Source organism: Aulonocara stuartgranti, assembly GCF_965226115.1.
Source record: "Aulonocara stuartgranti genome assembly, chromosome: 9".
Classification (NCBI taxonomy): Eukaryota; Metazoa; Chordata; class Actinopteri; order Cichliformes; family Cichlidae; genus Aulonocara; species Aulonocara stuartgranti.
Window position 1 is genome coordinate 16,455,023 of NC_138960.1, and position 21,492 is coordinate 16,476,514.

The 21,492-nt window shown below is 38.9% G+C and overlaps 1 protein-coding gene across 1 annotated transcript in view; it reads left to right on the forward strand.

Moving 5' to 3' along the window:
- Positions 1–742: 742 nt before the first annotated feature.
- LOC309714195 (cadherin-12-like) overlaps positions 743–21,492 on the forward strand; it is a 101,015-nt gene continuing 80,265 nt past the window's right edge. Inside the window, exon 1 of the mRNA XM_082546455.1 lies at positions 743–1,102. The gene's annotated coding sequence lies outside the window, so the exon portion shown is untranslated. The remainder of the gene's footprint in view (positions 1,103–21,492) is intronic.

Sequence of the window (21,492 nt, forward strand, 5' to 3'; positions counted from 1 at the left end):
TGCTATGTATGAACAACGCTAGATTTCATGTGCAAAAACGATAATAATGAAGACTTTCTTTTCACCTCTTAAAATGAATCACCAAATGCAGTTTTGGTGATTTGGCAAATTTCAGTTTTAGCTTGTGAGTTTATTTACACTACACCTCCATCTGGCTGGTTCAGCTGCCACTCAGTCCAGGATAATGGCCCTACCCAACACTATACTCTTCAAAGCACTGCCCAACAGTCCCAACAACTTCAGAAAACCAAACACACAGATCTACGTGAATCTTCTTTTTAAAGAAATGATTAACTCGCTTCTGTTTGCAAATACAAATAAGTCATCTAATTTCAGTTGAATTTTAAATGCACAACATCCACATGAGCTCTGGACAAAGGAAGCATCTCCAACCGTCTTTCTGATTAGAATATCCCCAGGGACCACAGCATGCATCATTGCCTCTGTGTGTGTGTGTGTGCGTGTGTCATTGGGAGTTTTGGGGGTGGGGTGCTTACTGGTCGGTTTAATCTGCTTGATGATGAAGATCTCCGGTACTCAGGGGACCTGATGGGGAGGGTAAAGGGTTTTGAAGAGAGGTGTTGCTCTACTGTCTTGCACCAATGCAATCACGACCGTTGCTCGCCACTGAAGCCAGCAGCGCTCACAAACGCTCTCCCTGTCTCTTTCCCTCGCTCTCTCACTCCTCCACACACTTCCTCTCTCACTCTCCGATACACGCACACACAGACTCGCACACTAGCTAACTTCACTGCTCACTGACTCGTTCGCCCTCCCTCAGTCGTCACCTTGTAATGGTACGGACACACTCGGCTTTGCTACAGCTCCTGTGTAATTCTCCAGCTATTCCAAAGCTGCTGTCTCAGTGCCTCGCGTAGCGCGTTCACTCATAAGCATCTGTTCTGATCTAGCGTGGGCTCAAAGTGTACACAGAGAGCGGGATAATGAAAGAAAGGCACCAAGGAGGAAGGCAGGGTGAGAGAGGGAATTAAAAGGAAGAGAAGGATAGAGCTTGCTCTTGCATAAAGGTGGGAGGACAGTTTGATTCAGTGAGAATTTGGATTAAGCTGGCTACGACTCCGCTCTAAAGTTACCACTAAAGGTAAGTGCATCTTCTCCTTGAGATATTTTCACTCTGCCTCTATGCATTTCACATCCTAGTTTTCGCCTCCATCTAATTTAAACTGATTTCCAGCAACTCTGCAGCTACTTGGTTTAGTTGAGACTCGTTTTACAGCTTGTTGACAGAGCTTCACAGAATAGACGGAGCTTTATTCGATTAAGTCACTGTCATCGTTTCTTTGAGACACACAGTTGAGACTCTTCTTTGCAAAAGCTAGTTAAGTGGGATGAAATTTGGATCGGCAGTGCCCTTGACAGTGTTGTAATGCCGTTTAACTCTGACGACGGCAGACATTTAGTTGTCTGCCTCTTGGACTCTGTCACGTCTCCCAGAATTAAATGAGAATTCAGTGAGTGTCAATTAGTCACATGTCAGGGAACGCTTCACTCTAAATGTGCTAACCCCATTTGTAGGTCTCCGTTATTTCAGCTCGTCTACATACAAAAGACTGTGAAGCTTTTCAACTCTGTGTACTGGAGGGTGCTCAACACTGATTAACACACCATGGTGTGTCAAGTGGCTTTGGCAAGTTTTCCTTGCGACTTCAAAATACCAACCCCCCCCCCCCCAAAAAAAAAAAAGAAAAAAAAGAAAAACATGAACATGACCATGCTTTCCTTCTTAAAAAATCAAACTATGGTAAAATATTTAAATCAATAGCTTCAAATTAGCACTAATATCAACGTTTTTAGCTGAGAGTAAGAGCACGCAAGGTCTGATGGCTCAATCACAGGCTTGAGATTATTCTTTTTGTTTGAATAGTGTATATCTGCAACATCATTAGTTGGTAAGGCCATTCTTGTGGTGTGGAAAGGGATTAGGGAGAACAATCTAAGAGGATATCAGATAGGCTTGACAGAATCTGATTTGCTGAGAAACATGGGATCGCAGATGCAACCTTGCCCCCATTTTGCATAACAGATGCTTATTTGGATGAGCTAGAATGGAAATCTTAGGCCACAAAATATGGAAATGTACCCTTCAGCAATGCTGAGACATTTGCATTAAATATATATATCTGATCATTACATCGGCAATTCCGCTGTGATTTGTAATTGCATCAAATTTGCATTTCTCAGACGAGATCATGCAGTGGACAGACACAGACACAATGGACTTACCGGACTTCTGAAGCAATGTGCGTCATTTTTATTGCAGCAGGAGTAATTAAGATCGCAAACTTCCCAATCTCTCTGTGTAACATCATTTCAGTCTAAAGCGATACCTTTTGAATTCAAGCACAGCTTTTCAAAGTCAATCCCATCTTTACTTACAGATTAGATTAAAAAAAAAAAGTCTCTTGCCTTCCTCTACTTTAAGCACGTCTAATGTAACTCACTTTAGTGTCAGAGGAGCTGAGTCTTCTTATCAGCATTCAGCTGAAAACACCTGCTTTGGAATAATCAAATTACGCTCCAAGGAGTCCACTTCCAGAGGAAAAAGAGGAGCTGGACCCTCTGAGTACACAGAGGCTACTGTGCAGAAAATGAGCATTCAGGGCATGCAGCCACCAACCACTCAGGTATTATAACTGCATTAGAGGGGATAAATGAAGAGGCATGCAGTATACTTATGGTATATTAAGTGATGACAGTGATATCTGCTGACTCGGGTGCATATTAGGACAATTATTTTAGCCACTTTGGAGACAGCGTGAGGTGGAAGGAAACACTTTCCAAACGACAGGCAATCTATAGGAAATAAATGAACAACTTTTTTTTAAGAATAAAACAATGTCAGGTTTGCATATTTTGTTTTAGATTTTCAGCATTGCCCTGCATAAGTGAAATTTGTCTGCAACGGGAATAAGCGGCATCCTTGCAGATTTCAGATCCCCACACTGCCTTCTATTTACATGGATGTAATCAGGTCTCAATGACCAACAAAATTATGATGAGCATGTCTTGTTTTTTAACTACCTCTTCTAATCACAACAACTGACAATTATGTTTGATTACTTCTTGGGATTTAGAATTAATTTAGCTCAAGGCACTATGAAAAAAGATATTAGCACTTTGTTCTATTTGTTGTAAATGTAAATGTGGAATGTCCAGAGTAATGCATATGATTAGTTTCCTAAATGCCCTGATAGATGGGTGACAAATGAAAGGACATCAAGTGACTTAGTAAGCCTCACTCTGATTTGTTTTATTCACCAAGTCTTTGTAACTCGAAAGGAGGCATGGGACAGCAACTTTTGAACATGTATTCTTTAATTTAGAGTTTTGATGACAACATTTGTTATCGTCTGCATTAAGTGCACTGAGTGGTCTAAATATTGCACAGGTGTTTAGTACTGCTGAGATCTGGTGTCTATGAGGAGGGTAGCGTAAGAGCCACAACCCAAACCTTTCACTGACTTTTCATTCTCTGTGAACAAGAGCATCTTCATCCTGGTGCTCTGAGTCCTGACTGCTCACATCAGGGTAGACATGTTTCAGTACAGAACAAAGGTGACCACTCAGAACAACTTTGTATTGATTTGCTAACTCTAAAGAGATAAAGTGGATCCAAACCACACCAGCAAAATACCTCTAACTACTCACTCTAAGGGGCAGTCATTCAGGTTTTTCCTTTAATTTGTCAGCTGTCCGTATGAGACCATGAGCCCAGGAAAATGTAAAGCCAAGCAGCTCCTGATGCCTTTCTCTGCACTGTGTCCATGTAAATTTAATGGCAACCCTGAGTGCTTTGTGGTAAATTACAGCATTAGGTCTACAAAGCTGTCATCATTCGTTAGGATCCACTGCTCTGTTTGATTAGGGCTGAGCTGTTATTTATGGAGAGTCTGCAGCCTTTACCGTAAGCAGAACTACGGTGATCAGTCATACAGATATGCTACCTATCACTGCATTTTGAAGTAAGTGTCCATCAAGAGCCTTGGGCTTAAACAGAATCAATACTTGAGATTATTTGAAGTCCCCAGACTCTCTTTACCTTGGGCTCTTCAATCTCCGCCCTCACTCAACGGACTCATTTTGACATCATTCCACTCTAAATGAGGTGTGTCCGAGTGTGTGTGTGTTTGTGTGACAATAACGTGTCTGTGTTCATTTCTGTAGCACCCCAAGATGTAATAAGCCATCTGTCAGAAACTTGCCTCCATCGATTAAAGCATCTGAATGCTAATCAGACAGTGGATTCAGTTGTTCTGTCTGCAGTCCTTATTGTACTTGCATAAATGCGCTTTGTGTAAGGCAGTGATTTCTTGCCCTCATCCACCCACACCCCCTCCCGCAAGCCGCTCTCAACTAAGAACCCTGCAGACCTCTAAGACCAGGCTCTCATCAGCAAGAGTCCTAAACATCTCAAATTAAAGTCTTGCAGTGATGGATGACTCTCAATCTCTAGGAGATATTGCGCACGCTTCTACTCTGAATGATGGGCAACTCCTCTTCACTCTACTTAGTAATTATTTATATGGATTTGTCTCTGCTCGTTTGTCAGTTTTTGAGACGTGTCGTTTCTTCCTCTCTGTGGTATTAATACCCAGCAGAGGTAAAACCTCACAGTTTCTGCAGCCGTCTGATGCTGGTGTTTCTTCTTTAATATATATTCTTTTCTCCTTCTGGAAGGAAAACGAATATAACCTTCCCTGTGGTATACGCTTGTTGTCTGAAGCAATGGTGAAAACAGAAGTAGGAAGGATGCAGTTACCTGACGATACAATTTATAGAGGACACAACTGTTTTGCCCTACGAAAATACAAAACAGTGAGCTCAGTGTGGTGTTCTGTGTGAGATAAAAGGTGAGGCAGGTCCTCCGAGACTCAACTGTGCCGAGTTTCAACATTGATTATTACTCATATCTGAGCACTGCTGTGGCTTATCTTAAAATGCCCACAGTTGGAAGCATCAAGGAAAATGACAACAGTTTTTTATTCCTTCTTCATTGACATTATTAAGCTGCTTTTCCACATCCTTTAAGAGTTTCACCTAAATGCCTCTGATTTTTTAAGTATTCCCTTTGAAGATATTTCAAGGAAAGTGGGGTCACATCATTGTCTCTCCTTTTGTTCGATTGCTTTATGAACTTTCTTTCATAAATGATTTTAACATTGCAGTGCAAAGTCTTTAAATATCCCAAAGAGGCCCCTGGGCCTTTGCGTCTTTGAATGTATTTGTGCCATCCCTTTGAGAAATCCACCACAGATTCTCAGCCAACAGTGGGCAGAAACAGTTGGGGTTATAAAAATCACCAGAGGCAAAGCACAGGCACAAGTACAAGCAGATGATTGAGGGTGTTTTTGTGCCAACGCTTTTACGCCACCATTTATAAAAGTTGTTCTTTGTTGTGTCTCCATATTCGAAGAGCACTGAATAACTGGTTGCATTGTTTTCAGTCTTGGTCAGACAGGCAATTAGCAGGTTATATATGTAATCTCCATCCTCTGCATTTGTGATGAAATACTTTCGATCTGACAAACATTTAATCACCGGGAGTCGTCCAAACAATAAACAGTCATCTCTGGCTGGACTCGACTTTATAACCTTAAACACAACCTCGCTCGCCCCAGGGGGGGACGTGGGAAAGATTTCCTGTCACACAGGTGAATGACTATTAGTTTACTGACCCTAGAGGTAGAGGGAGATTGTAATGATTTTTAGAGAGGGTGCTGGGGGGCCTTTCATTATAGGGGCTGAACAGGGCTGTGGAAGTCCTGCAGGAAAGAGGAAGGCAGATATGGAATACTCTATTCTGGTGAACTGATTAAATCTCGCAGATGACTGCAACCCCTTGGCTTTAACGGGTCAATAAAATTATCGCAAGTTTATTTTCATTTGAGTTCGGCTCTTCAGGAAACACTGGGAATCGTTTCTATGTTGGCAATCCGTCACTTAATCCGTCGGTGATGATAAGATGAGCACTGAGATACAAATACAGTGACATCCCCAGGCCAGACAAAAAATAAAACGTGATACAGAACATCCTGAAGCAGGCATTAGTATTTTAAAGGCCCGTGATCCCAAGCCAAGTCAAGCCATTGGCTTTAGCTTCAATAACGCCAAAGATGGAGTGCTCAAAGCTGAGGTAATGAAAGCATAAGAGATGAGCCAAGGAAGTCGAGGGACCTCCTAGCCATCTGCAACCATTACGAACCCGGCTGTAAGAGGATATGGAGAGAAAGAATATAGTCTGCTGGTGCACCTGAAGCAGTGGAAAACTGAATGACTGCATCACATTTAAACACTACTAAGCTGAGCATTAGCAAAAAAAATAACAAGAGTGATGAGTTTTGATTAGCATAGATTTTAAAATGGCAGGGTTTTCACAGGCTACCACCAAAGTTGGCAACTAGGGGCATTAACATTTATTCATGTATGTATTGCTTTATTTATTTTATTCATTTGGTTGCAGTTTTGGTCACAACTTGTAAAAGGATTTAAAACAATACAAAACCTGATGGTATGTTGGGTTATTTTTAATTGCCACTTTTCATTCAATTAGCATCACCATTTTATCAGTCATACACATTTAGCTCGAAAACATATTTGTCTCACTTTAATGCTCATTACTTAGTATAGTATATAATGAGGCTACATGGTCAATCTTATTAATGCTAAATACAAGCTTAATTTTGATTTAAGGAGATGAATGTGTTGTTGTCTGGTTCAGTATATATTATTGGCAATGCCTCCTTTTTCAGTTTTCAAGAAAACTTTGCAATTAATTCATTCATTCTTCTACTACATGCTGCATAAAATTGTTACTTTATTAATTATAACTCTTTTGTATTTAATTAAAATGAAATTAGCTCCTTCAATGACAATATCCAAGTGCAGCAAACACTACTTTTTCATGAAGTACCCTCAGCAAATACATTTTGTTTAAAACACCTGAAGAAGCTAATCATCCGGAAAGTAGACTTCAGTAATGCAGCTGGTGAAGCCGAAGTGTTTTATACTCCGTTTCCCATGTCCAGCAATACTATCACAGTATCAATTTCATAAGTCTTTGACACTGGAGAATATTGCATAGATATTTCTAAGATCTTCCAAACTACAGGTGAGCCACAAACTAAAAGAACAAAAAGGGCATATAAACACAGTTGTATGATTTATAATATCTGAGGTGTAATTTCAGTCCTGTGTGCATAAAACGGCTGGTGTAGGTGTTCAAGGTGATTTGATAAAATTACCCATGGAAGTTGCTCCCGCTGGTATCTCCTCCTCTTATCATTATTGTGGTAGAAAGGAAAATTACATCATAACTTACTGAAGTAGAACAGGGGCTGAGCTAGCACAGTTGCAGGCTGCTGTTTGATATGGGCGCTAACCACAAAAATCACTTGAATTATCACTCATTCATGTTATCACAGTATTGGTACATCCTAGAGTCAGGCTGTTAGGCCTGTCAACCATTGCTGATGGAGGTTGCACTCAGTGTCTGCAGAAACATGACATGAAACTTTGTAGAGTTTTTGTTGTTGGTTTTTTAGGATTAATTAAAACTGGTGGGTTTTGGAATTAAAGACACACTTTCTAGAGTTTTGTGCAGCACATAAAGATGCTGATGTTAGCAAAAGTTGGCTTTTTGAATGGGACCAAAAACATGCATTTTAGGCAATCTTTGATTAATTAGCTGCAGAAAAAAGAAAGTTAGTAAACTTTCATATTAAACAACTGACGACACTGTAATTTAGGAGGTGTTGTTCAAATTAGCCTACTACGAGATTTCAGCCAAATCAAAAACCTTTGGAGGAAAAGAATTAAGACTCTGAAGTGTCGTCTTTGATCACGTCTTGAGGACAAAGAAGCTGTTTCTATCGTATTCGTTCGTGCTTATCTTCCAGTAAATGCCTCTGTGAAAAAGGTCCCTGAGATAGGCAAACATTGTTGTCTGCTTTTTAGTTTACTATTGAGAAGAGCGCCAATCCAATCTGAAATTACCCATTCATTCCCAACACACTTAAATCACTGTGACTCTTAAGGACATGTCTTTTTTGTATACAGGGTTTTTGACTTAACAGCTTGCCATTTCAAACAGGTTTGCCTCTTATGTCTTATATAAACCATGAACTTGGGGAGTGATAAAGCGTTGCACTTCTTCCATTAAATAGAATAAGAAATCATCCTGACAGACCCTAGATCTTGGCCTGGGTTAGTCTTCTTATGAGCGAGACTTCCTCAAGGTCAGCATGATGGTACTTTTCTTTGGTGTGTGCAAGCACCTGTGATGAATAGGACACAGTGTATGCGGGAAAAGGATGTGAGGGATGAAGATTCACGAGGGTTAATGTATTGTGTTTACCTGTAAATAGAGGCCACGGGTTTCAAAGACGTGACAAAGAACTTTTTTTTTGAGAGAGCGTGCCCTGATATGTCCCAGTCTTTATAAACTGTTAATGTCATTACACGGACAGGCACAAATCACCAGCTATTAAAACCAACAGTTTGTCAAGTTAGTTACCAATTCAAAGATTATCTCTGTGTAACTAACTATGCTTTCTTTTTATTCCCTTTTTATTCCCTTGAAAGATTTCTAATAATGTTACGGTTAAGGTCCAAAAAGGAGCACAACAAATCAAAAAAAGATTGTAATAGTTTGATTCAGTACTTAAAAATGTTAAGAAGAAGCGTGAGTCATTGTTAAAGTTGAAAAGCTTTCAAAGTAATTTCATGCTAAACTTGGAAGTTAAAAGCAGTGTGACACTGAGGTGACCTACATCAAAAGTGCTGATTGGAATACTTGAGATTAGCATGGAAAGTCCCTCTCTACAATCAATATATTATGCCAAAAGAATTTGACAGGTTTATGTCACAATGTCTCATCTGGAAATAACCCATTGAACACGGTGAAATGGTCAGAGGAACAAGACAGTTTCTTTGTGTTTACGGGATGTATTTTTTCTGAAAGTGTGTTGAGTACACTAGAAAAAAAAAAGAAAATAAATAAAAAGCACTAGTGAAATATTACCTATTACACAAAGGCGGCCTTTCAACCGGGGATGGAAATATGCTTATTGTGTGCTTCAAAGAAAAGAGAACTGTATCTGAAAATGAGAGGATCTGAATACTGAGTGTGGATTTTAACAGTCAAATACAATTGTCAGTGCAACAGACAGTTCAAGACAGGTTGCCTTGATCTGGCTGGTCAAAACTAGTGTCAGGTCCATGCAAAACATCTTGGCTACAATATCACAGGGTTCTTAATGCTGAACGAAGACGCTGTCTTGCAGTTTACTTACAAAATCTACTTACACTGTAAGTAGGGCTGCCACGATTAGTTGACTAGTCGCGATTACGTCGACTATCAAAATCGTCGATGACTGATTTAATAGTCGACGCGTCGTTTGAAGCTTTGTAAGATCACAAAAGACGCAGGAATAAGTAGTAGGATTTAAGAGTGTAATAACGGACTGAAACAGAAGATGGCAGCAGTGCATGTACAAGGATGCCAGCTGCCGTTAAACCCAGAAGAAGAAGAAGCTGTGTCCCAGAATTCATAGCGCTGCCCAGCTCAGTTTCCAACAATGGCGGCAGCTAGTTAGTTTTAATGTTACTCTTATTATTCTTTCTGGGTCACAAAATAAACGTTTAACATATTTTCAGGTGAGAATGTAGCTGTGTAAACCTCAAATATCTGCTCAGTTTATCAAGACACCACATATTTTCAAAAGCGCTCCGACGTTTTCGGTGACGTCTGTTACCCACTAGCTCGATAGCTAGCCGGGGGCTAGGTCACTAGAGCCCATGAGAACACCGGACTCCCGGCAAATCGTTTTCAAACCCACCGCCGTCTTACGCTACTCAGGTTAAACATATATAAGTCACTTAGATAACTTAAAAATGTTATTATTTGGCTTTTTTTTTGTATTTTATTTGTTCCTGAGTAAATCGGTTTGGCTGAGATTATAGTTATAGTTTTTACACAGCTGAACAAACGTCAAGCAGACAACTGATTATCAGAAGTGTGAGATGCTGGAGAATTTACTCCGGTGTCCTGTTAGATTTTAGATAGCAAAGAGTTTCTTAAACTTCACCGAAACAATCTGCAAATTTCATTAAAATTTAATAAACTATCATCTTGTCTTTATTTTTAGTTAGCACATACCTTAAACACTTAAAGCTGTAAGCTAATGATAGTTATATAAGAGCAGATGCTGCTGGTGCAATAAGCTGTACGCTGTACGTCCAATGGATGCATGATCTGATTAGTCGACTAATCGCAAAAATAATTGGTGACTAGTCGACTATCAAAATAATTGTTTGTGGCAGCCCTAACTGTAAGGACATTATTTTGTGGTTTACTGCTCTGTCCGATGTAAATAAAACAAGTAATTACCTGAATCTATATGAACATGCTATTAAAGCAGGTTATCAGTGGTCGCTGTTTAAATAGCATGGGTGGCTTTTTCCAATTCTAACTACCCTCAAAGTGGAAGTGCTCCAAACTTCCACAGGTTCTGCTGTACTTTACTTCTGCAGAGCAGAACAATGAGTCACACAAAGCAAAATTCAAAACAAAACCCCAAAGGCTTGGTGCCTGTGTCTTTGACAGCTGTGGCCTAGCCTGCTGAGTTTTCCTGATGAGCAAGACTTCATTGTGTAGAAGATAAACAAGAATGTGCTCAGTCACCCTTCTCCAAGCAAGGCCTCTGTGAACCCCATTTCTGGTAGTCTGCACAATCCACTAGACTGACAGATCTATCATCTTTGTTATATAGAGCTATAAATCACTCTGGCTATGTTTTAGTAACTTAAAATTGGTTACATGTTTGATCAAATAACCTGCAGTAACAAAAGGTTCACAGTGTTTACAAAATATAATTTATGAAAGGGAAATCTAAACTACACACACAGAACAATGCTTTTCTTTTTAAATAAAAAAAAAAAAGTCCCTTCATACATTTTTAAATACAATTTGTATTCTTTATCAAAACCACATGCATTGCACAAGTAACTGGGCCAACTAGGACAACAAAGCATCCGGCAAGGCTATATTTTCTTTATATAGCGCTATCCATTAGCACTGCAGCCTCACAGTAAAAAAGGACCTAGGTTTTAACCTGGGGCCTTGTCCCTGTTCTCCTTCTGCCTGCACGGGTCTCCTCTGGGTGATCCACTTTCCTTACTCAGCCCAAAGACATGTTTGTCAGGTTAACTGGTCATTGTCTGTCTCTCTGTGTTAGCCCTGTGATGGACTCTGAGGTGCAGCTCACCTTTCGCCATTAGTCAGCAGGGACAGTGTATACACTCCAGGCTCACAAAGTTGGAAAAGCAGTAAAGGATATTGACTGTATCTAAACAAACATCTGAAGACTTGAGTAACATCTTTAATTAAAGAATTAAATCAACTGAAATATGTTATAATTCAACAAGAAATTTGACATTGAAGATTTAGCTAATTTTTTGGTTCTCTGTCAGTGTCATTAACGACTGCTGCCAATATTCAAGTGACTGGCAACACTCGTGTGTGCTTGCATCCAAGAAAAAACAAAAAAAAATACAACAGCTTATGTTAGTGTCATGACTCAAGAGAACTATTTCTTACTGGCAGAGATGATCTGTTTTAGACTGTGTGATTTTAAGAGTTAGGGTGAGAATTATTCCCCAAAATGTTTTTGTATCGTGCAACAATAGTGGCGGTCTCTGTTGTTTTTGGAGTATTGCACATTAACCCGACATGTGGACCAGTGCACTTATTTTCATTAATTTTATGTGACTACTAATGCACTTTGTCATGTGGCACTTTGATTGCATCATTGAATAAGAGTCAAAGTACACACAGTACAAGTACTCGGGACTGCATGGTGCACAGAGTTTTGACTTAAACCTAATATGACAAGGTTTGCGACTGTGGTTAAGATAACAAAATGTGCTGTAAACTTGGATTTAGTCAAAGAAAAAAACAATAAAATTCCATGTAATCCGAGTATGAACTGGTGTAGCAACATTGCGTACAAAAATGTAATCCATTTATTTCACTCTACAGAGAGCCATTTACTTTCCACCTCAAAGAAACATAATTAAAACATTCTGCAGATGTTTTTGGGTGACGGGTGATGATTATGTCTCTACACGTTACGCACGATAACTGTGAAAGAAATAAATAAAAAAAGGCAAATAACTGGTACATGTGACTCATTCAAGAAACACATGGCTGATCTCTTATCTTATCACACGAACAGGGATTACATAATTAACAGTTACTCTGGGAAAATAATGATTTGATGGTTGAAGCAGCTGGGGAAAAAAAAAAAAGGAGCCGCATAGCGCTGTCAGATTATACAGACGATGCCTCACAGTAGCTGCTCATCAACACTTAATTTTCTCCTCTACAAAAGAAAAAAAAATCCACATGAAGATTAATTTTCCTCCCGCTTATACTGTTGTTTTTAGAATTTTATGGATGCAATTTCTAGTCATTTATAACCAAATAAGAAAATACTTCTTGTTCATGCTGAAGCAGTGAAATCGGCTACGTGTGATTAAAATAATAGATTATAAACATGTAAACATTGCAGCTTATCTATATATTTGCATTTAGCTTTTCAGACGAAGAAGTAGAGGTTGAGTGTATTGCAGCCGACAGCCAGCAAAGAGCAAAAATATCTTCTTCCTGTTGCATAACATCATACCTGGTATACAGCTTACAGTAAGAGACTGCTTTGAAACACCTATGTATAGAATAGTTTTATATTCACTTCAGTTCAATGGATGATGGATGAATAATTTGTATTTTCTGGCAAAGGGTTTTTTCTGTTTTTAACGGAATTCATATTAACCTGCTCCAGTTTCAGCACATGCCAACACCTTTTCTTCCCAAAGTTTACTTGCTAACTGGAACAGAATAATGTAGAGGAGATGAAATGTGGTATGTGAAGTTATTCATAAACCTTTTATAGCTATTGTCAGCATTAGACTCCATCTTTTCAATATTTCAATACAGCTTGCAAAGAAGAAAGTACAATAGAAGGAAAGCAAGTGAGAGAGTTCCTCCCAAAGGGAATTTTATGTCCAGCGCTGTTGCTTAACAGACAAAAGATATTATACCATTTTAAATACTGAAAGAGTCCTTTATAAAATAAACCAGCACAGAGATATTTCTTTTTCCGAAGTCAATAAATACACTTTTTGCAGCAATTAAACAGTCAATATTGCTGCTTTTAAATAGAGGAGTAACTGCTGACAATTAGCTTTAACGTCCAAATTTAACAACAAACATAGATGCACACAAATGCCATAAAGGACATGAAGAGCCTTCAAAACAGAGGAAACAAAGTGACACAGACAGACTATCAGGCAAACCTAACTGTGTTGTTTATGAGCAGGAAAAGCCGGAGACCTGTACTCTTTATTTATTTATTTATTTCGACTTGGTTTGTTGCGGGGGAAAATGTTCCCGTTTTCTTCCCATCAGTGTGAGTCATGAAACTCAAGTGCAGCAACCTCAGATCTTCTTCTCCAGTTTTGTATGCCATACCATTATGCACCATTGACCCAGTGAGACAGGGCCATTACAGAAAAGACTAATTCTTAATCTAGGATATTGCTTTCTCATTATTCCCTCTCCCTCTGGCCTCTTGCGTGATAACTGTTTGATTAAGGCAGTTATGTCACTTGAGGCCCTGAAAGAGCCCACCTTTTAATATTACCTGGCTGAGTGATTATGCCAGCACTGCTTGAGGCTAATAATGTTGAACTGCGATGCTTGATTACAAATGCTGATGGGGCCTCTTTGACAGCATTCAGAATTCTTAAATATTAATCAATAACCACTACAAACGGAATCCCAGTGCCAATTCATTTTTAATAGCGTGCACTCAGATTGACTCTGAAGTTTACATTTTTGTTTAGTCCCTGTGTAATTCTACCATTTCATACAAGACACGCTACTGCTGCCTGTGAAACTTCATTCATCTGCATTGAAACTGAAGAGCATGAGCAGTCCACTTCAATGAAATAAAGACTGTCATACCTTCAAGAATGCTTTGATTGCACACTGTTGGAATGAGGCTCGTGTCACTTTAATTAAGTGCTGAAAAACACTGGGGCTTAAGTAGCTTTCTGAATGCCTGTGAGGTCAGGCCACTCTATTATAATAGTGAGGCTCAGCTGAGGGTCCATTACATTATCTGTGCTTTGAGATGAGAACTTGACAGCTTGAAAAGGAATTTCAGGACAGGGGAGCGACATGGAAGTCAAACTGTGAGCAAAAAAACTGGGAAAAACTCTCAAAGGAAGAGAGTCAAATAAAGATGCATGTAGCAGCTTTTTTTTTTTTTTTTAAATTTACTTATAAAATCTGTTTTCAATTTCAGACAAGCGCAGGCTTATATGCCGTGAAGTTACGCTGAGCTGGAAGTGTGCTGTGTATACAAAAAACCCCCAAAAAACAACCTCTGTTTTAACTGAAAGCATATCATCCTTGCCTGTCCTAATGCTCTTTGACAGCTTTGTGTCTCGTATTGTTTCTCAGTAATCAGTGGCAGACGACAGCAGGCAGGGGAAATGCCAAATAAATGAGATCACAACAGTTTCAAAAAGATAATCCCACCAAACAGCCACCTCAAAGTCACTGACTCACAAAACTGTTCCCTCTTCTATTTGCACAAAAAGGTATCACAGGTTAAAGTGGACATTTTTGCCGGCACAGTAATATCACCCTGCAATGCTGCAAACATCAATAGCTTGCAGTGCAAATTGCTAAAGGGGAGGAAGATGAGATTCCGTGAGGCGTATCATTTATATCACATAGTGTGGTCACCGAGGGGCCGCCTAAGGCAAAACCCTGAACTCATTCTCTTTTACTTGCATTTCTTTGATCTTCATTAATTAATTAGATAATTATTACACCAAATTTCAAGCGTGTGAAATGCGCATAATGGACCATTAGTTTGGGATGATGTGATTGGTCTACTGGGTTTCTAACACTTGCAAGTCAATGAAAAGCCTAAAGAAATGTTTACTGCTCAGTTCTTCTGTGTCTTCTTGCATTAACAGTGAGATACTCTGCACTCAGTTACAGACTCGCACACTTTAATATACATATGTACCAGCATGACCATTTGGCTACATGGACACACATGAAAAACACAGAAGCTCATTAGCATAAACCAATGACATGATCATAACTATACATCAGCGACTTCCAACCCAAATGTTCTTTGTGTTTATCTTTACCCTGATAATGAGACTCAGCTTAATGTGATTCTGTATCTAATAACCCAGAACACCATGACAAAAATATTTGCTTTTGTCTCTCCCTTTCTAGTTTTATTTTGCAGCATGGTTGAGCAGAAAATGTGCACCACGCAAGAGAAAATAAAAGAGCCATTAAAACCGAGGATAAAATAGAGCCAGCTGTGGAGGAGTGGAGGTTGACTGGAGGCCACAGAATAGTAACCTGGTCTAAGGTTGATTCACTCCCACACCTGCCCACCCGTGACAGATAGTGGAGACCAGAAAGTTCAACTGCATCATTTTAGGTTCACTGACTTGGCAAAACCTAACGGTTAATGAAATTAGGTGCAGAGTTTTGTTTTTTTTGTCAAGGTTTCATTTCAAGGACATAACTCCAATAAAGGAGAAATAAACCTGGCTGTGTTACTGATATGATATTCTTCCATTCCATTCTTCTGATATTCTACTTTTCTATTTTAAAGGTTTCTCTTAAAGGGCTTACATCTATGAGCTACATAGATGCATTGATTATATAAGCTATCTAATTAATCTAAGTTAGATGTGTCACCTTACATTTAAGAACAGCATGTTTTAATCATGCTTTTCATCGATTAATGATTCAGAAAAGGATGAAGCTCATTTAAATCAGTTTTGCTGTCTACAACTGGGAAAACACGAGTAACTACACTATCTTTTACATGCAAATTAAACCAGCTTCTCTCTTCTTCCACTTGTCTTACAGTTCTGAAAATGTTATTGTTTCACAACACTTAAACCAGGATTTTTCAATAAAAGTTGCCCAGGAGCCCCAAACAAACCGACATAACTTAACATCACCAACTGTGTGGTATGGGGGAGTCTGTTGCAGTGATGCAAGCTACTCTTCTATGTGTCAGGAAGAGGAAGACGACAAAGAAAGTGTCAATTGCATCAGCAGATACACAACAGGCACTGCTCATGAAGAAAAGACAACAAATCAGACTCCTGATATGTTTTTTTTTAATGATGCAGCAGTCTGACTGTGCACAAGTCCAGTCGCTCACACAACAGAAACTATTGCTCCAAGAGTAAAACTATAATTTACTAAGCTAACATAAATAATATAAATAACAAGCTCCAGGCTGCATTTACTGTCAAGGTTGGGTTCAGAAATTCAATGTTCACCGGTCACTAGGGGTGAGCTACATAAAAACGGCCTGCTCGCCATGTGAAATTGGCCTTTGATGAGGATTTTAATTTAACAGTTCATTAATGCTCATAATGCCAGACCTTTCCCGACCAAGGAACAGATGTGATGTACATGCCCCTGCTTTAAAGAACCTTTTTCTTTTTATGTTTTAGGCAATGCTTCCAAGTAATTAGGGTCAGACAGGGCAGGAAATACCAGGTTTAGTACGAACCATTTAACTTTAAAACTACATGCAATATCCTCCACCTCTGTCTTGTGATCACAGGTCCAACTAAACGACTCAAGAAGAATAGGTGTGCATCCACATTGATCTCAAATGACAGCAACCACCTCAGAACATTTAAATGGGGATATGCGGTCAGGATCACTTCTCTTTTCCTTATCTTGGAGGTTGTCCTGATAGTCCCAAAATAAAATGTCAAGTGTTCGATCCATGAAACACCAATCAATAGTTTAGTCCTTCTCTCATACAGGCTGATTAAGAGACACATTGAACCTATGTATACAACGGTTCTGCATAATAAATCTAAATGTTAATGTGCTGCTCAGTGTGCCAGAACAGTAGCGGACTCCCTGCAGTCACACTGCATCTTCGTTATCACTTGTTTCAACACATGTAGGCCAACAATAGAAATACCTGCGGTTTGGCCACATATTTAAGTCTGTCCAAATGTGAAGAGACTGTTCACTTTGTGCGTGCTCTTTCCTGTGCTCTTTTAGTTGGGACATCATTTTCATTACTCCTTGTTGTCACAAAGGTCATATCTTAAATAATTATTGCTTATTTGATAATACATGCTGGTATTTCAAATTCATTAGATGGGGCATGCAAATAAAAAAAAAGGTTTTCTACTTACATATTCAACTGGGTTTTCTATAGAGTTCTGCAGAATTTCTGTGGTATTTCTGTGGTAGTAATAACAGTCATATGTGACCTCAAGCCGGTGTTTATCTATTTGCTGTACACAACTGAATCCATTTGAGCGCATAAATAATTTAAAAAACAACCTCTCTGCGATAGCATTTTCTCATTATACTCTAATTGCTAACTTTTAAGAGCTATTGTTTCATTCAGTGTTTCTACATGTTGTTTTGGGAGGTCACATAACCCAAGTTTCATATAGAGTTGACTGCAAGAAAGAAGTGAGTGCAGGTATTTGATGATCATTATAAAATGTTTCAAAATCAATTATTAACTATGCATTCAGTGCTAATGCTGCACTGTATGCTGTATTTAGCAATCTTGCGGACTGTTCATCTGGTTTCAGATCTACCCAGAACACCACAAGCTGTGTGGCTCTGCTTCCATCCATCATGATACTGGGATGGGGGGAAAAAAGGGAAATCCGCAGGACAGAATGCTGAAGGATAGGAAAAACAAGACTACTGTATCTCCTCAAATAAAAACTAGCAGTCAGTTTAAAAGCTGAGTTGACATGTGTGTTGAAAAAAATACAAAAACAGAACAGACGAGCTATTTCTGCATAATTTAAACCTGCCAAAGTCTCAATAAAAGTATAACGCAACATCTGTGTTTAGTTAAAAGTCAAAGTTACACAATGTGTTAAAATTACTTATACTGCATTCAGACTGCATGTCAGAAAACTTGGCGTTTTAACAGTAGCCAAGCTTAAGGACTAATGCGTTCAGTCGTTTTAAGTAATTTCATGTTTTGCCCCACCCCCTCCCCTCATTTACCGTTTGGTGGCTCATGATGTGTTTTATTTAACCTCAACTCAGACCAGCAAAGCTGTGACACTATGAGTGCAGTTGATGAAAGCATACTGAAATAAATTTGAGTAATCCCTTTTGAGGAAACAGTGCCCCCCACACCCACCCCAAATTTAAAACAAAACGCCAGCCTCTGATACAAGCTTGTTCTCTTGAATAGTAGAGGCAGATCCCAAAGATCCCTTTGTTCGAACACACACATTACAGCAGAGCATTAATACCAGACGATTAAGATTTGGAATTTCTATAATCATATCATTGTGCCCGTTCAAGAATAAAGTAAACCAGTCTGTGTCACAAAATTACTGGAAGAATAAATAAGAAATGAATTCACACAGTGTCAGATGTAAAAATGCAATAATTTTCTACAATTTAGCATTTTTAATTAAAAAAAAAAATGATTCCACTTCCATCGGTGTAGGCGTACATTAATTACCATCAGTATTTGTTGCACAGGTTTTTGTTCCTGTGCATTTGTCTGACCCTTGATCGTTTTGCCTCTTTCTAAGCTGTTGTGAATTAGTGGAAAATAACAACATTTTAACTGAAACATTAAATCCCCTTTACATTAGAACATTAATACACAGACAATACAATTTGTCAGTAAACACTATAAAAGTGTATAATTAACCTTATCTGGAGGGCCTTCTTGCACTCACCAGCCTCTTAACAGGCACTTCAACAAGCACCGATGGCACCCACAGTGTCAGCAGTACTCAGTTCTTTGATTCTCATTTTTATTTTTGTGGGGTTTGTTTCAGGAAATTTTCCTGTTGTATTCGAAATTCCCCATTTTTGACAGCTTTGAGGAGATTAAAATTGTTTAGAATTTCACAACAAAACCAAAAAGGCTTCCACTGAACTCAGTTTTCTGAAACTCTGCTTGTTAACAGGAAAGATTGTCAAGAGAATAAAAATTCCCTGTCTCATTTAAACATCCTAAGCCTTTAAATCTGCAACAGGGGAGTAGAAGACTGTGGGGTTTCATTACCCACAGAGTGTAAACCTTTTATTTAGTTTTTATGTTTTTCTTCCAGGTTCGTCCTAAATAAGTACAGCTCTTTTTTTCCCCAAACATCAGGCCAAAATGTTCTATTTATTTTCTGAACAAACAAACTTTTCTTTTGGTATGCAGGAAAAATCCTGCTAGAATGATATGAGAAAGAAAAATAAATAGAAGGGACTGGACAGCATTTTCTTCTTGCAGACTAATTTTGTAATTTCGAATTGTGAGAGGCAGATGTGTTTCATTTTAGATAAACTCAAATAGAAATTGAGTGAAGAAATGAATGATATGGACTCTGATATTCCACAGCTTCTAATGAAACAAAAATGATAGGAAAAGGCCATGAGTATCCCTGACCACGTCAGTAGAGTACAATTGAGTGGCAATGCCAAAGCAGCAGCGTGCAGAGGTAGATTATTGGTATCAGACCTCAAACATGTGGGTTTAAAGTTACAGAAGGACAGGCACGTTCAGCTCCTACGCTGTGGAAGTATTTACAGTGCTGCAGAAGAGGGGAGATAGGGGAAAGCAACTTCCCAGGTGTCACTCAGGACCATATCCATGCAGGGAAAATTGATGATGGCACAAGAAGGAAGGCAGGAATGATGAAGATTTTCACTGCCACCAATCCATATCAGTGTATCTGGGATGTCTGTGCCACCACACTGCGTGTTTGTGTGCGTGTCTGTTTCCTCATTCCATGTGCAATCAAAGTAGGCAAACCTCTGAAAAGCTTCCATCTAAGTCCAAATGATAAATTCAGCATATCCGCTAAGAAATGCATGTTTTATGTAAAAGTAAAGTCCCCAAATTATAATTTGATTAGCTTCAAAATGATCTGCATCACCAAAGACAACCGCCATCCATTCCTCACCTACTGACTGCTCCATGTCATCGTTTAGTTCAGTATCATATTCCGCTATTTAGGCATCCTTGCACATTTCCTTGCTACTTGTATCGCTTCTCCTGAAAGTACAGGCAAAAATGTGTCAGCATCTAACCAAAAAGCTTTATTTTGGTTCAATTAGTGACATCTTTTACAATATGCCAACCTGATAAGCAGTCTCTATTCGCTGAAAGTAAAATTTATGTATAACAAAAGGTAGAATGGGAAGGGAAAAACCACATGTCAATTCTAGTGCACATGCTGTGCCATAAGCATCATTCTGGTGGAAAAAGGGGCAGTTAAAATTTGCATTTAGATTACTATGGTAATAGAAAAAAACTACAGTGATGAATCTTGTTCTGAAAGAGAGACTAATGTGGTTGTATTTTGAATAAAATTGTAAAGTTAAATACTTGTGGTAAGCTGTATGAAAAGAGGTACAATGTAATCCTCATAATTAATTCATCGGGGTTAAACAATAAAAGCCAAGCCAAACTTACTACCATAAGGAAAAGATGGCAGTGGTTTAATGGAGATGAGCCAAATCATGTGTCACCACCATTGTTTATCAAGTGCGCTAAAGATTATGTGAACTTGATGCTTACTTCTGCCATGTGTACTTTATAAAATGGACTAATGGTAATGCAAAGCAGTAAAAGCTGAAGACAAGTCATTATTTCTTCAACATGCATAATCTCCAAACATTGCATGAATAACTATATAATTGTAAAATAAAACTTAAAGACACGAGAAATTCAGTCATGAGATGAATTTGCCACACACCACACAAGTACTGATTTTCATATTCATGAGCACCACATTGTTTGTCAATAGTGCATACCAAAAGGGCTTAATTTGTTTTCAGTTCTCCCCCGTCCTCCAATTGCAAAAGTGACGGCTCTGCAGCATCAGAGCCACTTAATTAAGCATCGCCGAGCACACACACACGCACTTTTTAGAGCTGTCTCAAATAATCAAATAATAAGGCATTCTTTGGGTGAGAATTCCCCCGATGACTGTAGTCATTACTGTGGAAGGGAAAATGTAAACAAAAGGCAGGAAACACAATTGAACACAAGTTGGAGGAAATTTATTCAGGGAACTTATTTTGTACTTACTTCTCAAGTTGAGAGAAGTTTATTTTGCAGCCCAGGATGGCAACAGGCCAACTGTTACTCCAGGCCGCCTGAATTATTAACTGCGTGTGACAAACAGAAGTTGGGACTTTTTAATTTCTGTCCAAGACTTACTTGTTGCACAGCAGATGTTTCAGTGAACTGTCAGACGCCATTAGCATTCAGTTGACTGCAGAGGTGGAGAGTCAGATTAAAGATTCAGCATGTGACAATATGCACAAGCTTGCAATTCATACATTTGTAAGTACTAAAAGTTTGACTTAGTATGGACTTTTTCCCCCCACTTCAACCTCAC